The 21,146-nt window shown below is 37.3% G+C and overlaps 1 protein-coding gene across 1 annotated transcript in view; it reads left to right on the top strand.

Annotated features, from left to right (window-relative positions):
* The window catches only part of LOC105717698 (protoheme IX farnesyltransferase, mitochondrial), a 134,437-nt gene that overhangs the window by 9,697 nt on the left and 103,594 nt on the right, over positions 1-21,146 (top strand). The gene's annotated exons all lie outside the window — the stretch shown is intronic.

Below are 21,146 nucleotides of genomic sequence, written 5' to 3'. Positions count from 1 at the left end.
CCTGTGGAGGGAATTGAGGTGAATGAATATTTACTCAGCAGGGGAGATGAGGAGAATTGTAAGTAGAGGGAAAAGTCTTTGTAAAACCAAAGAAGTCTGAGTTATCCTGACACATGCAAAAAGGCAGTGTGACTATGAGTAGCATAGTATGACTTGAGTGTCATATAGGAGAGGTGCTTGTTAAGATTGAAGAGTTAGGCAGCGGTCATGTTGTTATGTTGACTTACATATCAGGCTAAAGAGTTAGATCATAGCCATGGAAAGTCCTGGAAGCTTCTTTGCAGGGATATGATCACTTTGTGTTTTATCTTATTTATTTACCTTTTAAGTATTTTAAAATTTAGATTAAATTAGTATAGGCTTGTTATAAAAAATAATTCAAATAATACAGAAGCATATGTTTTAAACTGAGAAAGTATCCTTTCCTACTATTCTAGATAAAAACTTCTGTGTGTGTGTGTGTGTGTGTGTGTATGTGTACAACTTGCCATTTTCTTTAAATACAACTTGCCATTTTCTTATGACAGTATAGTTTTCACTGATAATATTCACTGCATACTATTCCATTGTATATATCTGCCATTATTAACTAGTCCTTTACAGATAAACATTTGTGGTATTTCCAGGTTTTGCAACTTGCCATTTTCTTATGACAGTATAGTTTTCGCTGACAATATTCACTGCATACTATTCCATTGTATGGATCTGCTGTTACTAACTAGTCCTCTACAGGTAAACATTTGTAGTATTTCCAGATTTTTTACTATTAAAAGCAATTCTGTGCTTAACGTTTATTTATATGTCATGACAGACTCGTGCAAGTCTGTCTCTAGGATCAGTATTTAGAAATGTAATAGCTAGCTTTAAACCTTTAAATCTTTGATGGAACAACACATACATTTCTAAAAAGATAGTATAATTTACACTTCCCCTCGACAGCATTTGGGAATTTGACTTTCTCTGTGGAGTCCACTCCTGCGTAAACAGTCTTTACCAGTTTTGCCAGTTTGCTCATTGAAAGTGATTTTGTGTGAGTTTTCATTATTTAAGTTTTGGTAAGATTTAGCATATTTTTTCTATTTTGATCATTTATGTTTTTTCTTCTGTTACTTGGCTTTTATACCTTGGTCATTCCTTATTGACTTTTTAGAATTCTTTGTAAATAAAGAAAATTAATAGTTCATACATCAAATGTTTTTTCAAATGTTTTTTACAAATTTTTTTCTCATTCTGTCTTTTTCTTTATTTGTGGTATTTTGTTGTTTTATTTTGTTTTACTTTGCTCCATGGAGATTTTTGACTTTTATATATTTGTTTTTTTTTTCATGCTTAGAAATGTTTCACCACCCTTTGGTTATAAAAACATTCACTCATGTTTTCTTCTGATGCTTTTATATTTTTGCATATTCTCTAAGGCTTTGAGACCATCTGGAATATATTTCAGTAGAAGGAATAGGCTTGATTAAGAAAACTGCTGTGGTAGTACTGTAGAGCAAGGATCACCTGTTTTTATAAATGAAGTTTTATTGGAACACAACCATGCCCACTTGTTCTGAGCATATGTCATGCTGCAGTGACAGAGTTAATTGCAACAGAAATCTTATGGCCTGGAAGCCTGAAATATTTACTATCTGGCCTTTACAGAAAAAGTTTGCTGACCTTCTATCAGAGAGCACAGAATAATGAGAGGCAAGAATGAAGGCAGACAAATAGTGGTGGTCAACTGAGAAACGACTTGGGTCTGAACTGAGACTGGTGGGGAAAGAGAAAAAGGGGGAGAGAGAGAGTAAGAGGAGAGAGAGAGAGAGAGAGAGAGAGAGAGAGAAACATTAAGGAAATCGAATGAGTAGGACCTTAGATAAATGAAGTGGATTGCTAAGGAGACTTAAAATAAGAGCTGAGGGAATGGAGCTGCAGAGAGTTTGAATACCTTGAGGTGAAGCAGGTATTTTCCAGCTCCGTGGGCCCTTTTGTTGTTGTAATCAACAACAGAGTCTAGAATAATTCTAGACTCTGCCCTGCTGTCTGAGAGAGAGCATAGTGAGCCATCTTCTGGAGTCAGATTCCCCTGCATTCAAATTCTGGCTTTGGCTAGCTGACTGACTTTGCTCAAGTTTTATAATCTCACTGGCCTCAGTTTATCCGTCTGTAAACTAGGGATAATAATAATACTTCCTTCATAGGGTTGTTCTGAGTAGTGAGTGAGTTAACATTTGCAAATGACATAGAAGTGCCTAGTACATGTCAAGAGCTATACACATATTTCTTAAAAAATAAATTTAATACCTGGCTGCCCCCATTGGCATTTGCTGCCCCTGCTCTAGAAACAATTACGGGCTTCTGGAGTGAAAAGCTAGATGAACGGTGGTGTTGAGACTTAAGAATGTGAATATGGAAGGAAGAAAAGGTTTAAAGCAAAGGTGATGAATGCAATATTGGATAAGTGGAATTTGAGTTGCTACTGGCATATCCAGGTAGGTGGCCGTGAAAGACAACAACTCAGAGGGAACATTAGGCTGGAAGAACCAGGGCTGTTCAACATGGTGTTGGCAGTGAAGTCATGGTAATTGATGTTACCAAGGATCAGTGTGTAGAGTGACCATGCTGATGGTCACCAGAACTTCGGGGTATATCCCCTTTTAAGGATTGGGTAAGGTATCTAATAGACCCTGCAAGGAAGTAAATGGTCAGAGGGAGGAAAACAGGAAAAGACCCTGTCACAGAAGCCAAAACAGTAGAACCAGTTCATAAAGGGAAGTGATCTGCACAGTCAAATGCTACAGGTCTCCTGAGAAGCCTGGCTGGTGAGAGTTACTTGCCAACCAGTATTGACTGGTTGCTAAATCAGAGAATCATGTTTGCTGTTTCTTCTTAGAGTCTTAAATGAGCTGCTTTAAATAATTCATTTTAAAATAATTTTAAGTTTATTACCATAATGCTGATTTCCTTGGGAACAGAGGAAAATATGATAACCAGTTAACTTTTTTCTTGACCACATCTTCCTTTTCTTCATTCTGGCTATTGTATTTTCTTTTCCTTTTATGTAGCTTATATGGTTGTATATCTGAATTGTCATTCCAGATGCAGGATTTGATATCTAAAACATAGTATCTGAAATCTCAAGAAATTAATAAATTAATTATTTAGTAGTGCATACTGTTATGGGTAGTGTGCATCCACTCATTGGCTTCCAAATGTCAGCATAGTAATGTGCTCTCAGGGTGTGCTTGTTAAAACGGTGATTCCTGGCCACTATTTCCAGTGATTCAGATCTGCTGGGGCTGGGACAGGACCCAGAGATCTGCATGTTTGACGAGGACACCAGATGATTCTGATGCAGGTGGTCCTAGACCACACTTCAAGAAAGCGAAGTAGGTGTTATGCAGGCAGTGAGTACCAGTCCCAGACTGAGTGGTCTGACGGAATGTGGAGAGAACTCACCTAGTGAGAGCCAGCGGAGCCAGTCGCTACCATTGGCAGCAGGAAAAGCCAACTGGGCAAAATCTGGACCACACAAGAGAGGCATGCAAAGCAAGACGGATACATCACAGAAAAGGGAACAGCCTCACCTACACACACAGATGGAAAAGTCCCAGGGCAGTAAATTCCCTTGTATTATTTTATATATTCCATGCCCCAGGTTTCTGGATGAACTAATTGAATTAAAGTCATTTCCTTCTGCTTATTCCATTTAAAGAAGCAGCACCCTTTGGGTGACCCCTACCCTCTCATCTGACCTTTTTCTTCCCTATTTAGTTTATTACTTTTGAAGTCACATGTGTCTTGGAGTCAGCAGGATTTTTTCTTTAGAGAAAATACCTGATATCTGTCAATTGATTTCTTTTGGACTCTTAACATCGCTGGCAATTCATTTATAGCTAATGATAGCCGAGGCAGAAATATCTGGGAGTCAGTGATCACTTTCATAGAACTAGCCTTTCTTTCTTTGCCTCCTTTTGTTTATAGCTGTATTATACAGAGGATAATTAACTGTAGAATAAGTGAAGGTCCATATAGTGCTCATACTTATATTTCATTTGTGGGATAGTAGGTAGCAGCAGCCCGCCGCCTTGGCATTTAGGCCAGGATACTGGCCAAACGTTTGCTGGTGCTAATGCCATTTAGAGGTTTATTTTTTTAAATGAAGGGAAGTAAGGCTGAGATTATAAAGAAGGAATAATGTCTCTCTTGAGTTTCTCTTGCCAATTGAGCTATTTACAATATGTTTTTGGAGTTTGTTGCATGGACCACACTGGGGTAAAGACATTTTATTTGGATTAGGATCATAAGAGACTTTGGTGACTCAACTGAGTTTATACTTAATATAGGGCAGTAAAAAGCAGAACTTTTTTTCCTGAGTAACATCTGTGCTGAAAAGCTGCAACACATTTTTTGAGACCAGAACACTGAAATAGATTATTTATTGGAGCCCGTAGATTATGCTGTTGATGGAACTGATATGAAGTACAGTCTATCGGTAGATTGTTTTTTCTCCTGGAGCCTAGAGTGCTGTTTTTTATTAAAAGAAAAAAGCAGAAATGGAGGATACGCATTCATTTTAGTTTCCTTATTTAGTTTAAGAAGTCAACTTACTGTAATCTTCAGTTACTAAATATTTGTATGAAGGGGTTTTTAGCATTCACTGAGTATGAATTGAGTGAATTACTGTGATTTATTGAATTTTACTTTATGTTTTGAAATATGTACCTTAATAATGATATACTTACTAAATGTTACAGTATTATTTTTCGTTATATGGCTAGTAAGTATTTTAGAAAAAATAGAAAATACAGATAAGCAAAAACAAGATTGAAATCCCCCTATAATTTCACTATCTCAAAATAAAACCATTTTGAAGATTTTGGTATATTCTCTTCCAGAAATTTTTTTCTATGTGTCTCATATATTTTTGCTTTATAAACAAATTTATGATCATAGTATAAATGCCTTCTGTGATTGAAAAAAAATATTCTCATTATGTCTTTTTGTATATCAGTGTGTTTACCCTGTTTTGGGTGGCTTTAAAATTTAAAAGTAGCATCTTCTGAAAACACAAACACATAATATACAAAAAGTCCTTTCAGGCCATGCAGTAACCAGGCTTTTTTTTTTTTTTTTTTCTTTTTTGAGATGGAGTTTTGTTCTTGTCATCCAGGCTGGAGTCCAATGGTGTGATCTCGGCTCACTGCAGCATCTGCTTCCTGGGTTTAAGAGATTCTCCTGCTTCAGCCTTCTGAGTAGCTGGGATTATAGGAGCCTGCCACCACACCCAACTAATTTTTTGTAGTTTTAGTAGAGATGGGTTTCACATGTTGGCTAGGCTGGTTTCAAACTCCTGACCTCAGATGATCTACCTACCTCAACCTCCCAAAGTGCTGGGATTACAGGCATGAGTCACCGTGCCCAGCGAGTAACCAGGCTTTTTGCATACAGTTTTTTAGCCTTTATCTGTGCATAGTGTGTGTTTTAATGTTAGCAGCATATCCTCTGGAGTCAGACTGGCTGGGTTGGAATCCCTGGTCTACAATTTACTGCTTTTGTGGTTACAGGCACATTTTTTTTTCAAGTCTCTAAGGCTTGGTTTACTTGTCTGTAAAATGGGGATAATCCTACCTGAAAGAATTATTGTGATGATTGTAAGTAGTAATGTAAGCAAATGATTCACTGCTGTATCCAGTAAATGTTCAAGGAAGGTTAGTTTTTACATTAGTGCATGGTTTCTATTTTGTTTGTTTTACTACAGTGGGGTCATATCACATATTTTGTTAAGTTATTTGCTTTCTTCCCTAACTGGTATATCTTCCTCATACTTCCTCACTAATATGATTAAATCTACCTTCTTTTCGTAAAGGTTGATAGTATTCTATAGTGTAGATATATTTAGTTTATTGAACTATTTCCTTATTAATGGGCATTTAAGTCATCTCTTCTTGCTGTTAAAAATAAAGATTTGTAATATTATTTTACATATATCCTTTTACATATTTTTTTTCTCAGAGTGAACTGTGTCAAAGTATACCTTTGTTTTTGATGGGTATATAGCATGCCATTGCACAGTTATACCATAATTTATTTATTTATTTCTCCTGTTTTAGGTGGTTTTCACTTTACTATCATTATTATAATAAATAGTACTATAATAAACAAGCTAAATCTATAATGATTTTCTTAGAAGTATATATAAGTGGCCTTGTTAGGTCAAAGGGTATGCATTTTAAAGCTTTCAGTTTTCATTAACAGATACCCTTCAAGAAAAGTTGTACCAATTTATGTTAGCCTCCTGACCATATCTTCACCAATGAATGCTAGATAATCATGTATTTTTCTAAATAACTGTCAATTCGATGTGTGAAAGTAGCACTTAAGTTAATATTAATACTTAATACTGATGAGGTTTCATATTTGTCATGCTGAGTGGTGATTTGTGTTCCTTTGTTAAAGGCCTCTTTGCCTCCCAGCTTTCTCTTCTGTGTTTGTCTTTGTTTTTTGTTTGTAAGGATTCTTTACATATTAAAGATCTGATCCCATTATATACATCTGTCATAAATGTCTTATGTTGTTTGTGTCTTGTTTTCTTTGTTTTGACATCCAAAAGTTATTTTATGTAACCAAAGCTATTTTCTATGAGTTTTTGGTTTTTATACCATGTTTAAGCTTTCCCACATAAGATTTTGTAAATATGGTATTTATCTGTGTAGTTAATACTATGTTTTTATGATTTTATATTTTATAATAAAATTTATTATTGATAGGAAATGTAGTTTGGTCAGTGGTATAAGATAGAGATATTGCCAGTTTTTAATAAGTCATTAACCAGTGTTTGAATGTTCTATTCACAAAGAATTTATGAAGCTCTATCCCTGGAATAACTACCTCAATTCTGCTAATATTTTAATTGAGATTTCAATGTTTATTTGGGGATGAATTGAGAACTTTACCATTACATCATCTTCATTTATACAAGTCTTCTTTTATGCCTCTTGAGTTTTATAGTTTTACTTAAATAGATCAGTGAATATATTGATAAATGGTTTTGGGGGTATTTAAAAAACTTTTTTTCAGTTGATTATTTCTTGAGTTTTTCAGGAATATTATCAAATAATGATCAAGTTATCTCCTTTTTTGTGTTTATGCTAATTATTTCATTTTGGTAATTGCCTCTTTGTTATACTCTACTTGCTTTCTTCGTTATCATTTTCTGCTTCATTCTGAAGGGTCTTCTGAAATGTGTTATGTACAGTGGTGATTTGATTTTGTACCACCTACTTTTTATTACATCTCGTGACTTCTAACATTCTGCTCTGGCAGTTTTTGTTTCTATGTACTACTTTTCTCAACCTACTTTGTTTCATGGGATTTGCTTTTTTTCTAAAGTGTACAAATTTACTTTTTCTGCTCATTCAGCTGATGTTTGTTGAGCATCTGTTATGTTCCAAGTATCCACTTCTGAGTGTTGTGGACAGAATAAGGTACAAGTGGCTGACACTGTCTCTGTCCTGATAGGTTTTACTCTTCAGGAGGAGCTTATAGTCTAGTGGTTCTGTGGTCCATCTTTTTCAAAATATATTCAGCCTCTTATTCTCCCATGTTACTTTTTTTCTTTTATCTTGTAGAATCTTTTTTATGAATTGCATATTGATTCATTTTACCTCTCTTTATCTTTCTCCGTTCTGGAAAGAAGACAACACTATCTAGACAGTAGTTACACCGCAAATAAATGTAAGCTCCATGGAGTGGGACATTTTGTCTGTTTGCACTATTGTGTTTTCTATACACAGCAATGCCAGGCACATGGTAAGTGCTCATTATGTATCCATTGAACAGATTCAGAGTTGGATTTTTATTCATCACCTGACAGTTTCACTTGGTGTTGTTGGAGTTCTCTCTCATTTTAAGTGAGAGGAACCAAGGGTATCAATTTGCATTTACTGGCTTAGCAGTCCCATGGCCTGAGGGAGATGAGGAGGGCACAACAAGTGAGGGAACTTTTTCTCCGAAAGGTTTTTTTCATCATGTTTCTGAAACCACAGTGCCAATGTCTTGTTTCCCAAACCTGGTTTTTAGTGTCATCTGCTTCTCCTCTCTGCATATGGTATGTCTGTGTCCAACCTTTTCTCTGGTACTGTGGCTTGCCGAGTTGGAAGAATGCCATAGTATGTCAAAGTATGGTGGCAGTGGGTGGCTTGCTACACTGAAGCCATCAGAAAAGTGTTCTGCCTTGTCTCAGTGAGAATTATGGCAAGGTAAGGCCCCATCTTTTGTTTTGGTGTGACCCTCTACCCCTTTCTGTCCCTCTAGCTATGATATAGCTGCCTCTAAGCTCTCCTGCACTGTGGTGACAAAGGGACTTTTTGGGGAGTGGGCTTATTTGTCCATGGCTCACCCTGGCTTCTGTCCTTGCTCCTAACCAGGAAGTAATAATGGATATGGTTAGAATAGCCTTGATTTCCCATATTTATTTCCTATTTTTATTCATTCCTTATTAGTAGGTATTTTTGGCTATTTAAATCATGAATGTAGTGACTCAGCCCTCAGTAACTGTCTTCAATTTAGTCTTATCTGTGCTATATTTAACCAATACTTCTGGAGGTTTTTAGTATCCTGTCTTTACCTCATTTGTTGCTGATGCAGATTTTTCTTCAATTTTCATTTTTATTTCATCACTTCAGTTGGTTTCTGTGAGGCTGCTGTACAGATGCTTTAGCCAATGTTCCAATTTAGAAAAAATATATATATTTATCTAGGCTACTCTGTTTTCTGATTATTTAATTGTTAAGATGGGATTTAATTGCTTTAAATTCAATTGGATTTTAATTGAACAGATTGTAAGTATAAGATGCTGTGGTAGATGCTAGGGGAAGGTAAAGATAAATTTTGTTAGAATGATAATCACTCTCAAAATATATTGAGAACTGTAAAGAGGGAGGAAAAAAAACTGAGTTGAGAATTGACTTAACATCACATAAGTGAAAACTTGAAAACAATGACTTAAACAAGTAAAGGGTTTATTTATCTCATACGTCAAGGATTCTGCGGTTAGGAGTCTGGAGCTGGTGCTTAAGGATGTTGCCAGCATACCTGGTACTTTCTTAGTCTATTATCATTAGCTTGTGGTTTCTGTCCTCAGGACCATAACTTTCATACCTTCATCATCATATTGTATCCTGGGCAGAAAGAATGAGGGGGAAATGTGGAAAGGCAGAAACCTCCTTATACGACTTTGCCTCTTAATTTGGTAGGGAATGTTCTTGATAGGAACCTATTATATCTCATTGGCCAGGAGTGTGCAATGTGGCTACCTCCAGCTGCAAGGGAGGTTACAAAGTATGGTGTTAATTCTTACCTCTATCATTTTAAAAGCCAAAATATCTTAAATTCAGCCTAGTCAACTCTAACAGTAGCCAACTTCTCTGTGTCCTTATAGCCCTCACTGGGCTCTCTCATTATCCAATATATCCAATACATGAAGCTGCCTGCCTCTTCCCTAACAGTTTTTCCAAAGAAAAATAAAATACCACTCTTCAGTCTGCTCTGTGACTACCACCACATATGTGTGCTTCAAATGCAGTATATTTAAATGAAGACTGACTTGCCAGCTTGGCGTCTACTTTTCCGTAGTGGTTGTGGATGTGTACTGAGCTGGCAGCAGATTTTCCCTATCATCTTGATAATCAAATACACATTTGGAGACTCCTGGTTTGGGTTGGGTTGTATGTAGTCAGTACCAGACTGTGCAGCAGAGGAAAGCCAGCAAGCCCAAGTATATATCTTCATGAAAAAGTGTAGGTGGATGGTGGCACTTCAGCTAAACCAGAAGGCAAGTCAGGTGGCAAAGCTGTTAGTGAATGTTGAAGAACGCTATAAACTTTCCTCTCTCTTACTTCTTGTTGCATTCCAACAGTTGTTGAGGGCTTTGCCATCTTGTTCAGTTTTCTTTATCCAAGATTCTACCATCAACCTAGAAAACTTCACTATTTCTAGGAGTTCTCAAACTTCATATGCCTCCTGAGATGCTTGTTAGAATGCAAATGTTTAGTTATTACCTCCATAAATTCCTTCACTGTGGGTCTGGGGTAGGGTCTAGAATTATGTATTTTAATGGTCCCCATAACATATTTTGAGACATACTTTTCTAATCTGTGGAACCGATTCAACACTCTCCTAGCTATTTACCCTCAGCACACTGCCTTGCTTTCCATTACTCACAAGAAGATGTTTATTTCCCATTAAGAGTGAGCTCTGTAACTTACAGCTAACCTAGTTTTCTGAATTCTTACCTTTTTTTGCTTTTTCTCTCCTCTGCCTCTTCTGCCCTTGTCCCCTTCAGTGGATGGCACTTTCAGGCTGACATCTGGGGTCCTCTTACGTTCTGTAAATCCAAGTAGATCTCCCTCTGCTATGTGGAGGGAATGTTATTTGAATCACTCCAGGGAAGCAAATGACTGCCTCTCAACCTGCAGGTCAGACTTACCTGGGTGATTAATAATTCTTTTGGGTTTTATGAAGGGCTTGGTTTTCACTTCAAAGTAAAGCATTGTAGCATCATATTTATTAAGATTAAGGAATGAAACATTTAAGAGAAATGAATTTTAAAAGAATGTTAGAAGATTTTCTCTTTAAATACTGAAAGTTTTTGTTCAACTGTTTATTTTGGAAAATCCTTCCAAAATGTATATAAAGTTTTAAATTTACCAGTAGCTTTTAAAAATATATTAAATAAGAAGGAAGAATAGTAAACTTGATGATTAAGAATGAAAGAATGCTGCATGTCAGTGAGCTTTTACAAAGATGCAGAGATGCATTTTTGTTTGTAGTTACTCTGAGCTACTTTATCTGTACATGAAGAGTGACTATTTGGACCACTCTCTCAGCCTGTGGATTTTGTGCTTTCTGTTCCCTCTATCTCAAACATGTATACCTCACCACTTCCGTGTTTGCCAAGTTAACTCCTTTTTATCCTTCAGTCTTCAACTTTGACATCACTTTTGGGACGCTTGCTGGGTTTGGAGATTCTTCTATGTTCACAGAGTTCTTCACCTGCTGAATCACTGTCAACTTGTATTATAATTAATGCCTATTGGCTTTTCTGAATCTTTATCAGGGTGGAAGCCCCAAGAGGGCTGGGACCACATCTGTCTTGTTGACTATTACATTCCCATTCCCCAGCGCAGTGCCTTGCAAATAATAGGTGCTTAAAAAAATAGTAGCTCAATGGAGAAAAGAAGTGTAGCAAACTGACTTGCCACCATTTGTAGAATTTTGAACAGCTTAGCCTTTTAATTGCAAGTAATCAGTTATTTTACTGTACTGCAGGAGTTTAGTGGTTAGTGATGACTGAAAAGCATTGTATCTAACTTCTAGGCAGCCGTGCATTTGTAGTTACTTGGTCTGATTTGTTACACGTGTTCTGCAAAATAAGCACAGGTAGCTAAACACGAAATACCATCAAAATCGGAATGATACTTGAAATGGAGACTTAATTCTTTATTTTAAATGTTTATCTCATACAATATCTGCTCTCTGAAACTACATATTTCTGCTTCTTAAAAGTTTCAGTTTTCTTCATCAGTTTTAGTTTATAGGCATCAGTTTTATGGAATTTTTTTTTTTAGTTAATTAAAAGGTTGTTAATTTTTGGTTATTGAGTATGTGAAGTAAATTGAGTTTCTTTATTAAAAAGAAGAAAGTAAAAATAGGATGAAAAGATAGAAAAGCTCTTTGGTTCAAGGAAAAGCTCTAATTGAAAGAACAAGCTTAGGATCTCACTCTGCGTTGCAAAATTAGCTTAATATAAACAGCTTTTATTTATATATTTGTCAGGCCTGCTAGATGTATCATTTTCCTTTTTCTGAATGGTAACTGTAAATGTAAACCAAATGCTTCCTGGTGAACTGCCTTGGTGACCATACTTAAATACTTCATTTTGTTATCAGTGTTGCTTAGTAAATTTGAAGCAATGAGATTTAATTTGGTCCTAGGACTTTTAGTCTAACTTTCGTCATTAATTGTATGAAAAATAAAGGAAAACAGCAAGCCCTAATAAATTCTTACCTTTGCAGCTGTGGTGTTAAAAATCTGTATTAAAAGTCTTTTCTTTTAACCAGAAGTGGTTATAGTTTGTAATCAGTTAGGCCCCTGATTGATATCTTTTAATGTGGCTGAGAAAAAAAAAATACCATGTCTCTCATCAATTGACTTTTCATCTGAACATAACAGTAAGCATGAGCCACCTTCTCTGAGATGTCTGTTGGGAAGACAACTGTATTATGTGGTTCACAGAACTCTGCTAAGCTGTGAAGCCTAAAAACTCACTTAAGTTAGAAATTCAACTATTCGAAGCTTAAGGTGCTGATAAAAAAGAGATCATTAAGTACAGCTATTTAGTAAAAAGTACACTCTCATTTAAAAATTAAAAAAAGACTTAACTCATTCCTCTGAATTAAGTTATACAATTTTGAACTTTGACATCTACTAACAAAAGCTTTAGTCCATTGCTTGGACACACACATAAACAAAAACACATACAAATTCATTAACTGCCTACTTTTGGTCAACTTTCTACATTAAACAGCTTTAAAGAGATTACATCTCAAGTTTGTGGGACTTGGATTACAATGTTGCATAGTATCTGCTATCAAGGATAATGAGATATAATAGATTACAAGGGAGATTTGAAATCTACAGAGAATCTCAAAATCTCAGTTAGCCAGTGGCTTTAATCTTGCTACCAAATCTTTTATCAGAATTGATAGTTATCCAAATTGATTTTTTGGACTTTTGTTTTTTTCTCTTAGTTCTTTTGTGGCCAGTGCTAAAAAATAGTGAGGCATTAAGAGACAGAGAAATAAGAGAAGCCAGATGTAGCTGACCCATTTTTTAACGTAATCCTTACCGTTATTTTTAATTGATCATTTTAGAAAGGAAATTAAGTACGGTTATTATGCTTATGTTCAGACACCAACAGTCCCAAAGTAGTGAGACTTAAAAAAAAAATTCTCAATAAAGCTGCTTCTCCAAGAAAACCTCTTGCATATTGGAAAAGGCAAAACATTTCAAGTGGTTCACTGCTGCCCCAGAAAATATACTGTGAGGTTAGAACTAGGGAGGTTGGCTAAATTTGTACTGCCAGTCCTGTAAAAGCCTCCATTTATGGGTGACAGATAAAGCCCCCTCTGTTGCAGAAATAACAGCATGCTTGGTAGGGTTGCTTCTGCCCACCCCCAATATGGGGCTCTGTCTGTGACTTCTTCCAATTCCCCCTAAAATCTGTAGAGGAAGAAACATTATAATGGATCCTATGCCAGGGATACAGTGTTAAAGCCTGTCTTGTCTTGGTTTGTGATTTTCTGATCAGGTAGGTGACTGTGTGTTTATATGTGCATCTTCCCTTCAGTTAGTGAAATTTTCTTTTTCTGAAAATGAGTCTTTGTAGTACTTATTAAAGAATATTCTGGCTGGGCATGTGACTCATGCCTGTAATCCCAGTGCTTTGGGTAGCAGAGGCAGAGGTAGAGGGATCACTTGAGGTCAGGAGTTGAAAGCTTCTGTGAGCTGTGATTGTGCCGCTGCACTCCAGCCTGGGTGACAGAAGAAAACCCTGGCTCTGAAAAAAAGACAGAGCCAAATATTACACATAAACCATATGACTCTTGATTAGACCCTGGTAGATTTTACTACCAGTAATTTACACGTTGTTCTCCATATAGAAAATCAGACATTAGTACCTACAATTGCTTGCTTTGCTTTTTATTTTAGAGCCACATTCTCCAGAGTTTATTAGTCCTGTACTTTATCAGTAAAAGGAATTTTAAGTGTACTTATGTATATTTATAATACTTACACTATTATATATATAGTATATACTATATATATAATACTATATATAATACTATATATATAATACTTATAGTATATACTATATTATATATAGTATATATTTATATACTATAAATGCATAGTTATATATAAGTAAAATTCATGTATTCTTACACTGATAAATTCATTTTGAGATATGCAAAATGTGGGTTTAAAAAGAAAGGATTAAAAAATTAAACATAAGTGGAAGTTCTCCTATTTTCTTATCGTATCCCTACAGTGTCCACACCTTTCTTTGAAGTGCAGTATTTTCGAGATTTAAATAAATGTAAAAGCATTTTGGCACACTAAAGTGCTTTGCCATTGTAAGTTTTGTTTTTATCATTATTATTATTAGCCTACATTTATTAAAGGGTTGCTATCTGATCACTCCCTGGAAGAGACAGAGAGATAACTTAGATTATAATATGGAAGCATACGGAGTGTGGTATGAAATGTTTTGTTGTTTTTCTAAATTCTTTTAGGCACTGCTTTGAAATGTAAAGTCCAAGTATAGTGGCCAGAGAAATATTTCATCTAGAATTTTATGAACCGCTTTTCAATAATTTCCAAGAGCACTGCTGATTAAGCCCTTATTGTTTACCAGACACTGTGCTCAGTGCATTTGATTTAGTGAGAAGCCGTTGTGTCTGTAGAAGGTGACGTTGGCATGGACCAGAGCCTGGAAGTCAAGCATGGTTGGTTACTAGCGACATTTAGCTTGGAGGGACAGAAACTAGGAATAGCTGGATTTGCATGATTGAAGGGTTGTGCTAAGACAGAAAAAGTTAATTCACTGTTGCTCCACAATACAGAAATTGCATCCTAGGTAGGTATTTCAAGGAAGTTGATTCTGACTTGATTGGAGAAAGAACTGTCGAACAGCTAGAGCTCTTCTGTAGCATAAGGGGTTGCCCAGGGAGAAATAATTTTCTGTCACCAGATTTGCAGAGAATATACACTGACTTGTTAGAGAAGGCATTTATATTAGTAGAGAAATTAGACTAATTGACCGTAAATCCTCTTTGACCTTTTTAGATTTGATTATTTGAGGTACTGAATTATGTTTAGTTCCTTTGTAGTAACTGCTTAAATTTTTTTTTTTTTTTTTTTTGGAGACATAATCTCGTTCTGTTGCCAGGCGCCAGGCTGGAGTGCAATGGCACAATCTCGGCTCACTGCAACCTCCACCTCCTGGGTTCAAGCAGTTTTCCTGCCTCAGCCTCCCGAGTAGCTGGAACTGCAGGCACGTGCCACCATGCACAGCTAATTTTTGTATTTTTTAGTAGAGATGGGGTTTCACCATGTTGGCCAGGATGGTCTCGATCTCTTCACCTCGTGATCCGCCCTCCTCGGCCTCCCAAAGTGCTGGGATTACAGGCATGAGCCACTGCGCCCGGCCGTAACTGCTCAAATTTATTCAGTAATGAAGTCCTTTGTCATGACCTTCAAAATACTAACGGCGAGCTCTGTTTGCACTGTTGCCATCCTACCCAGGCCCTCATCACGTCCTGCCTAGCGCCCTTCACTAATCTTTAAGTGGTTCTCTGAGTAAATTTTCCTCCACTCCAGTCAGTCCTCTGTGTTGCTGGTAGACAAGTCTTTCTAAAATGCTACCCTCATTCCAGTACATACTAATTTTCTTCATTGCAGTATATATTGCAATTAAGTATGTTACCACAAATTTAGCAGCTTAAAGCAACACAGAGTTATTGTTTCACTGTTCCCACAGGTAGAAGTTCAGGCATGTTGTGGCTGGACACCCTGCTCAGGGTCTAACCAGGGTGAATTCAAGGTGTTGGTTGAGACTGTTCTCATCTGGGGCTTATGGTCTTCTTCCAGGCTCACTGGTTGTTGACAGAATTCATTTATTTGTAACTCTAGGACGGAAGTCCCTGTTTTCCTTCTAGCTGCTGGCGTGGGCTGCTCTTAGCTCCTGGAGGCAGCCCGTAGTGCTTGCTTTGCCCTCATAAGTACATGGCCCTCGTAAGCAGTTCTCACTGGGGATGTTTGCTTTCTTCCAGCCCAGTCAAGGATGTTTTAGTCTGTTTTCTGTTCCTTATAACAATACCTAGAACTAGGTAATTTATAAAGAAAGGAATTTATTTCTTACAGTTATGGAGGATGAGAAGTCCAAGGTCAAGGGTGCCTCTGGTGAGGGTCTTGTTGGTGGGGGGGACTCTGTAGAGTCCCACGTGGTACAGGCATGGCATGGTGGAGAGGGCTGAGTATACTAGCTCAGGTCTCTCTTCCTCTTCTTATAAATCCACCAGCCCCACTCCTGTGATAGTCTGTTAACCCATTTATGCATTAATCCATCCATGAGGGCAGGGCCCTTGTGACCCAATCACCGCTTAAAGGCCCAACTTCTCAATACTGTCACATTGGGGATTAAGTTTCAACATGAATTTCAGAGCAGACAGACTTTCAGACCATAGCGCGGGGCATATCTCATTGTGATTGTTTCCAGATTTTAAAATGTGTTTTGTTTGTTTATTTGTTTGTTTTTGAGATGGCCTTCCTTTGTTGCCCAGGCTGGAGTGCAGCGGCACCATCATAGCTCACTGCAGCCTTGAACTCCCTGGCTCAAGTCATCCTCCCACCTCAGTCTCCCAAGTAGCTAAGACTAAAGGCACATGCCACTGAGCTGGGCTAATTTATTTTTTATAGAACAAGGTCTCACTTTGTTGTCCAGGCTGGTGTTGAACGCCTGACTTCAAGGGATCCTCCCACGTCCACCTTCCAAAGTGTCGGGATTACCGGCATGAGCCATGGCATCTGGCAAAAAATGTTTTTGTGTTGTTTTGTTTTTGTTTTTTAATGGGAAATGTAGTAGGAACTTACTCCTGGAGAAGGCAGAGGCAGATAAGAGAACATCTGGAGCAAATGAATCCTGGACAACAGATTGGACCTAGTAGGCAGGACCGTCTTTAGTGAAGTCTGCTACTGGATCTCTTTTCATAGAGAAGCTTAGGTTCTTTACCTGGCCATCTACCCAGGAGTGGGGATGAGTCAAGCTCTGTTGGTTTGAGAATATTAATCTCCCATGGGCTCCCAGAGCCATTCCTGGGCCTGCAGTGCAGTGCCTCTGGGCCTATATTGGATGGGTCATGCTTCGTTGGCAGCATTGATTTTATGTTTATTTGTGAAAGGATAGAATATGAGATTACCAAATAAAATATAATTTCAAGTGTTATTAATGACAGAATATATTATGTTCACTTTTAATGAGATTCTGGTGTTCAAAATGATTCCATGTAATGAACCCCAGGAAATCAATGAAAAGTTTAATTACAGTTATGGCAGTGTTGTATGAGAATATTGCTTTGGTCAATTTTACTTGTACAATTTATCAGTCCTCCCTGACTTTCTTTTTCAAATTAATGGCTTTGATGAAATAAGTATAAATACATTATTTGTTAGCTTTTGGGTTTTTTTTTTTTTAGAAATGTGTTACAAAATTCAAATGTCCTTCTATCTAATAATGGTTGTTAGTATTTTTACATGTATTACATTTATAATTTGTACATTTTAAAATTAGGTCGTATTTCCATTTTGTAAATTTCTTCATTGTTATGTCTTACAAAACACTGTTCTTTTCCCTTGGTTAGCTTTTTGTAAGTCACTTTTTGTCTCTTCTCAATTTATCAGTAGATTCAGTCAAACATTTGATGTACGTTCTCTATGCTTTATCACCCCATCAAGCTCTAAAGTGAATAAAAAGAATAACAAGATACTTCCTCATCTGATTAACAGTTTTTGTTCATGTAACTACATACCCTTTTCAGTTTTAAACAAAATGAACTTTCTTTTTAGAGTATTTCTACTGTTGACAGTTCAGTGATTATGGAGCTTTATTGTCCACTATGATGGTAATTGACTTAAAAATTTTTGTTTGTAAAGCACAATACAAAAATGTTGATCTGGATATGTAGAGATATCTGAAGTGTAATTTGTCATCCCTTGGAGTATCCATGGGGGATTGGCTCCAGTACCCTTCTCTCCATAAGAAATGGTGTAGTATTTGCATATAACCTATGCCCATCTTCCCATATACTTTAAATCATCTCTAGTTTACTTATAATACCTATGCAGTGTAAATGCTGTATAAATAATTATCATACTGTATTGTTTACAGAATAATGACAGAAAAAAAAAGTCTGCACATGCTCATTATAGACATAACTGTTTTCTTTTCGAATATTTTTGATCCAAGGTTGATTGAATCAACAGATGTGGAACCCATGGATACAGAGGGCTGACTATAGTCATTCAATTTTGGTGACTCTAGATTTTATTAATTATATATTGAGAAGGTTATAGCAGATTTTCTTTTAACCATTACAGTCGTTTATGAGTAGTAAACAACTCTACTTTTGCGTTTAAGGCCATACAGTCAAATTATTTTGCTGATTTACTCTATGGAGATAAGCAATTTACTTAGTCTGATTTTAAGGGAGAAAACTCTGCAGTCTCTTTTCCCTCAAATTCTCCCATTGATACCATCAGCCTTTCTGCTGCATGGTAGAATTGTGATACAAATGAGAGGCAGCCTGGATGCTAAGGATTTTTCTTCCAGTCCTGGTTGTCACTGATGCACTGTGCAGTATGTGAAGAGTCGCCTAACCCATCTGGAGAGCTCTTGAGTCTTGGAAAACAAGATGACTCTTGTTCTTTTACACTGGCCTGTCCAGGAGGTTTTGCAATTTATGGTGTGATATCTATAAAGAATGAAAAAGCTTCCTCAAAGATGGTGCTATTTGAGTATTCTAAATGGAGCTTTGTTGTCTGCTTTAAAAATAGTACCTTTCTTGATGGTCATTAAATGTGTGCAGGTAAAACTAAATGGACTATTATGAGAGACTGTTCATTTCCCATTGGCACAAGGGTAAAATGTACTGCAACTGCTGTTTTCAGAGTCTGGAATCACGATGGCATTTTCCTTTGGGTGTAAGTTGTTACAGAATTAGACAGCTAAAACTTTTCCAGAATGTTTACTTTGAAATTGAGTATTCTACCTTTGATTCCTGCCCTCTGCTCCGTATGATTCTTAGTTGCTGTTAGGTACCTTGTGTGCACTTGTTGTGTTATGACTTGTAGTACCATATATGGGCCAGTACAGGCTGTACCCCTAAGCAGAGGACATGTAAGAGGGGACAGCACATGCTTTCTGGCCTAAACTCCCCACCTCAACCATGCTACCTTTCTCCTGAACATGTGTGTCTTCATGACTTCTGATTAGCTTCTCATTTGCCTTCGGCTCCTAAAATGCTCATCTTCCTGCAATCTTTATCCAAACCTGCATCCTCATTCCTGAACCTTGCTGTCTACTTATATCTGTGCATGTCTTTCATTTTCTGGAGATAAATCTTCCCCCAGGAGATTCTGATACAGTACTGTATTGGGGAACAACTGAGTTAAAGGAAGGACCCCTTGCCAAAATACTTGTGCTCTAGGTACTTTGAGTTGAGATAGTTATACTTAAGGCACCTTACAAACTACCATTGAACTCAGCCAAAGTATTTCTTTGGTTTAGCAATATCAAGAAATCCATGACCCATCTAGATATTAGGGAAGGGGCTTGTTCATATGTAGAACTATAAAGGATTACTGCAAGTTGCTGATAAGACTAGATTGAAGAACATGCTAACTAATTCATGATTATTAGGAGGAACTACCAGTTTCTCTAGCATGTGTCTGCTGATGTCAATAGTGGTGCCTTCCTGTCCTGCTTCCTGTGGCCCCTCTCATGGTTACTGGACACCCATGCCACCTTATCATCTTGATGCATGTCTCCAAATGTTCTTTGTGTCTTTCATTCTTTTTTTGCCCCCCAATCTGTAAAAGTCTGACTTGTTCACATACTTGTCTGCATTGTACCTGCTGCCCCTTGATCTCATCCATTCCCTCAGGCTCAGCCATGGCCTCTAGGCCAATGACTTCAGAGCTTCGTGCCTCTCCAGTTTCCCAAATCTCCCTCTTGAGCTCTAGTTTCATATTTCATCCGCGTTCTTTATATTTCTACCTAGATGTCCCGTGGTTTCTCAAAACATCGCGTGCTCCTAAGGCCAGTTAGCTTCATCACCTCATTCCCTAATGTCCTTATATCTGTTAATGTTATCATTCCTCTCCATGTCACCCAAGTGCATGGTAAATGGTAAAGTGTACTTTTCCATTCATTCTTTTTTGTTGTTTTATCTTCCTACCTCTCCCAGTTACCAGGTCCTAACAATTCTCTAATCAAAATATCCCATTTTTACAACCCTTATTCACAATGAATTAATGATATGGCCTCTTAAAATGTTTATCTGCAAAACTCTCTGCCCCTCCAAGTCATAGTGTACATTTACTTTCACTTACAGATTGCTTTCTTGCATGAGACTTTCAGTGACTCTCCACTGCCAACCAGCCAAACTACAAACTTCTCACCTTGCTGTTCTGCAATCACCTGTCCTCCTGTTTTTCCAGTAAATACAGCTTTATGCCTAGCTAGTGATAGCCCCCAAAATATAGCAGTGTACTACACAGACAGGGTTCCTGTCTTCATGGAACCTATATTTCAATGAGGAGTCAGAGTGTAATAAGTGTCGTGAAGGAAATAAAAGGAGGATGTGAGCGAGGGAGTAACTAGGGAGGCCTACGTTAGATGAGGTGATCAGGAAGGTTCCCCTTAACAAGCAGTATTTCAGATGAGATCTGAAGGATGAGAAGGAGCCAGCCATGGAAAGAGGCAGAGGAAACAAAAGTACAAGAACCCAGGGACAAGAAAGAGCTTAGAATGCTCAAAGAACAGAAGAATTCTCATGAATGGAGAATAGTGAGTGAGCTAAAAAGAGGTGTGAGATGCACTTATTGGCAGGGAGGGTTTACATTTTATATCAGGTATAGTAGCAAAGAATTTTCAAGGCAGCACTGTGATTTCATCTGTTTTCATTTTAAAAACATCACTCTGAAGAGAAGCAAGATGGAAGCAAGGACACCAGTTAGGGAGTAAGCTGGTCATTGCTTGGACTAGGTCAGGGTTTCTCAAGCTCAGCACTATTGGCATATTAGGCTAGAAAATTCTTTGTTGCTGGGGGCTGTCCTATGCACCACAGAATGTTAAGAAGCATCCTCAGCCTCTATCCACTAAAAGACAAGTGACACCCTCCCCTCCAATCAAAAATGTTTCCAGACAATGCTAAATCTTCCCTGGGGGGCAAAACTACCCCCTGGTAAAGAACTGCTGGACTAGTTGCTGGCAGTGTGATGGATTTGAAACACACTGAAGACATAGAACAGACACTACTTTG

Source organism: Aotus nancymaae, unplaced genomic scaffold, assembly GCF_030222135.1.
Source record: "Aotus nancymaae isolate 86718 unplaced genomic scaffold, 86718_ANA_hifiasm-v0.15.2.pri h1tg000018l, whole genome shotgun sequence".
NCBI classification, from domain to species: Eukaryota; Metazoa; Chordata; class Mammalia; order Primates; family Aotidae; genus Aotus; species Aotus nancymaae.
The sequence above is the reverse complement of the archived record's forward strand: the minus strand, read 5'-3'. Positions and strand labels throughout refer to the sequence as shown.